Raw genomic sequence first — 4,083 nt, forward strand, 5'->3', positions numbered from 1 at the left:
AAGATTTGTTTTTATGAAAGACTTCAAAAAGCGTAATCTTGAAGTGCTATGTTTATCAAGTATGCTTGGTGTTAATTCCTGACATCTCTTTGGTGGGTGCCATTTCCTAATCATTCCAAGGAAACAAAAACCTGTAATTTTACTGATTTTCTTTGTCATGGTTTTAAAAGGATAATGACGTTGCTCTGAAAACCTTTCAAGTCATGGCCTGAATTTTCAAAATACCTAATCCTTACTCAGAATATAAACATGCTGCTTTCAGGTTTCACTCTTTATCTTAATGACTTGAACAACAATTTGGCCCCCTCCAATTTCAATTCACAGAACCGAGTATTTCTTCCTGCTTACCTTTCGCTATTTAAAGCCCTCTGTTTGTTTGAGGCAACACAGACTCTCTATATGGGAATGACTCTTACTAAAAACTAACAGAGATGCAATTAAGAATAACAAGAGAAGACTGGGGAAAACATGCATTGTAAATGTGCTGATATGTTTAGAATCATGAAGTCACAGAAACATTTTAAGTTGGAAAAGACCTTTAAGATCAACAAGTCCAACTTCCAACCCAGCACCGCCAAGTCCACCACTAAACCATGTCCCTATAGCAAAATTCAGTTGACTTTGACTACTGATAAAAATTATTATAAAAGCATCTGAAGTATTCTTTTTCAAGTGGTTAGGTTGTATTTCCTCTATTAAAGCTTTTTGTCCTTCTGTTTACTACTTTAAATACCACTTTTTTTGTATTTTGTGAAAGTCTTTCTTTCAAAATCACAAGACATCCTTTCCTGGGACCATTATGTTAACATCAAAAGAATATATTTGGCTTGATAAATAAGGAATTACTTTCTAATATTATCGTCTCTGTCAATCCTTACTAATGTTATTGCTCAGTGTAGTTCCTGTTTTCTTACGTACAGTGGCATTGTTCATTATATCAGAAACGTCAAGAAGATATTTATATAAGTATTGGAAAATTTTTAACAGACTTGTGATATTGCTAGAGGAATATCTGTACAACAGCCCATCTCGTCCTCTCTCATTCAAAAAAAAATGTCTACATTAGCAGTTACATTGTCCAAGTTACATCACTATGTTGCACTATTAAGAGTACAATAGTAGCTGATCTTGAAGAACTTGGTGTTTTTAATAAAATTATTGGCAGAAAGGTTAAAATATTCATATATACGTGCCAATATCATTACTCTTTACTATTAAAAACATCATCCTAATAAATAATTTTCACATAAACATGTACCAGATGCTAATAAACTGCTGTAACACCAAATTCAGCAAGACTGAAAGAACTCCTTTCTATCAGCAGTCTAAAATTAGCAACCAGCTGCTCTCTTACAAGTGATGAGACACCTCCAGCCTGGGACATGATAAGAAAATTCCTGCCATGAATGGCAGAATCAATTCTATTACTCTCTAAAATTATTTTATCATTAAAAATTGAACGCAGTTTAACTCTGTAATGAATCCAACACTTAAGGGTATCAGAGCTAGCATATAACAGGCTGGTGGAATGGAAAGATTGTTGGCCTTGCCATTCTCATATTTTGAAGGATACATTCAGCTGCCCCTTTGTGGGAGAATTCTGACCCTGTGTTCAGCCCAGAGCATTCTCAGGACCTGCACACAGAGACTGAGACAGTGAGCTGTTCCTACATGCTGTCCTGAGGTTGAAACTCATCCAGCACACTGTAAAACATATTGAGGCCTTTTGCTAATGTGCTGTTTTCTCCTCAGTTGCTTTCCGAATCAGAAAATTGCATAACATGATATTCAGAAATGGACAATTTCAGAAATAATTTGCATTCTGCTAGACAATTTCTGATCCTTTTCCATCTTCCTAGGGGATGTTTGCTGAAGAAAAATGAACTCTTGCAGAGTTCATTACGCCACTTGAGCAGAATCTACATTTGCTTTAAAAAAATTGTTTACGACAAGCCAATTTATTACCATAGAAATTCAAAAATTCTTGTCTCTTGGAACCTAATAAAAAAGAACCTGTGATGAACTGCTGTGACAATTTATCTCCTCCTTGTACCATCCAGGCTTCTATTCGTTACGAGAAGATTTACATTTGTCCTATAGTAAAAACCTGCTAAATGTGTAACCTTGTCACTTGAATAAATTCACTCACTTAGAATTTCTTTGTCTGCCACAGAAGATTGTTTATAGGGCTCTCTTGCCTGAAATAGTTATACTTTGGTGTGTTTCAAATGTTGTAGCCATCTTAAGCACCTGTTTATAATGGAAGTTAAATTTTTCTTGGTTTTGTTTGTTTGTTTGTTTTTAATGCAGCAAACAGGAATCAGTCAGTCTCAAGGAGTTAAATTTTGGTGAAGAAGATTTACACCTGGAGTCAAATGAAGCACCTTGCAAAAGAACCCTTTGTGAAGAGAACAGTGTGTGAGTTTCTCTTAAACATAAAAGCCTTTCCAGAAATCAGGGTCTTCATAGCAGAAGCCATTAGAGAAGCTTTTCACAAATTCAAATGTCTGAGTCATGTAGACTCCACCACTAACACTGCAGTGCTGACTTTCCTTTCAGATGTCTATGCACCTGCTCTGACGTTAGAGCCAGAAGCACTGTCATGCTGATCTTTCTACATCCAGGGAAGGAAACACTGCAAGGAAGTCAGGAAACACTGCCAAAGTACTGGGGAAACATGTCAATATAAAGAAAATTTTATTAATTCGCAAAGTCAAAGTAAGGAGTCATAATTGGAAATGCATTAGCTTAACTTTTGCCTAACAGCTTCATAAAACCTAATTTAGTAACTCAAAACCTTCACTGTCGTCTTCTTTTAACTTAATTTCCCATCTTTATAATTGAGGGACTCCTTACATATTCAGTCTTTTGTGAATCTTAGAAATCTATGTAGCTATTACTTTAGAAATTCTCCTAGATATTTTAGGCTAATGGGTAGAATGTTAAATAGGTACAACAAATGCTACTGCCCCTTTAACAATGACCCATAAAACATACACCCAACTATTTCCTCTTACTGTGTCACAATGATCTATTTTGGTTTGTACTTGACTTTTCTACAGTTTGGGTTTGTTTTTTGATTCTTTTTTTTCTCTTTCCAGACTTTGACCTGACATTTCCAAACAGCTCTTGAGAGGGAGGAGTACAAGAAGGCAGCAGGAGCAGGAAACCTATCATTGGATGGCAATGAGAGTCAATGAGCCCGAAAAACAGCTGTCCAGTCACAATAATCCTAATAAGTAAGAGTAATTTTTCAAGCATGTCTTATAGGCAGATATCTAACTGAACAGTGAGATAACCTTTGAAAAAAAAAATGGAAGACCACTGCAGCTAGGAGCTGTTTAAGTTAGGACCCTCAAAAGAGTATGAAGTAAAATTGTGTTTGTAATGATTGAATAAGAAACAGATGGGGAAAATGGGGTATTATGAAGAAACTGAATTAACAAGAAAGGCTTAAATGACTTGTAAAGGACAATAATTATTTCCAATGTTCAATGATTTTGAACACAAACCTTCAGAATTGTACTTGTTTACATTTTATATTCTTGCAGTATATAAACCACCTTGTTTCATTGTGATGACCAAGTAATGAATCCAATATCTGAATAACATTGTTTGCATCTGGCACTAGCAGATGGAAAGACTTACCAAATATACTTTGTAATATCTGTCTTTCAATTTATACTTTCTGAGTGGTGTGTTGTCATCATTAATTATGCTAACAAATAAATACAAATGTTTTGACCTTAAAAATTCTATCCACTTCAAATAACTGCCTGGTTATAGTCATCTTATGGCTCATCAATCATTATTTTTACCTCTTTTCTAAAGAGTATAAACTCTGCCTGACAAATGGCTGCTGCCAAAATCCGCAGAAAATAACTTGCTTCCAGTCTTCTAAGAAGGAAGAGTACTTTAAAGGTAACTTTGTAAAAAGTACAAGATGTTGAAAAGATCTGACATTGTCCTTTAGCATTTACTTCCCTCTTCATCAAATCACTGAATAATGCAAGCAGGAAGTAGATTTTCAGCTAATGCCCTGAAGAATTTTAACCTTAACAGATGGATGCGGAAAGCATAGAG

The 4,083-nt window shown here is 35.1% G+C and overlaps 1 long non-coding RNA gene across 1 annotated transcript; it reads left to right on the top strand.

Annotated features, from left to right (window-relative positions):
• Positions 1-2,305: 2,305 nt before the first annotated feature.
• Positions 2,306-3,741, top strand: LOC113960944. The gene is made up of 3 exons (XR_003532157.1): positions 2,306-2,418; positions 2,560-2,718; positions 3,102-3,741. It is a non-coding gene; the product is annotated as an uncharacterized LOC113960944 (long non-coding RNA).
• Positions 3,742-4,083: the final 342 nt, after the last annotated feature.

The sequence above is a fragment of the Neopelma chrysocephalum genome, unplaced genomic scaffold, assembly GCF_003984885.1.
Source record: "Neopelma chrysocephalum unplaced genomic scaffold, ASM398488v2 Primary Assembly neopelma1_96942, whole genome shotgun sequence".
NCBI classification, from domain to species: domain Eukaryota; kingdom Metazoa; phylum Chordata; class Aves; order Passeriformes; family Pipridae; genus Neopelma; species Neopelma chrysocephalum.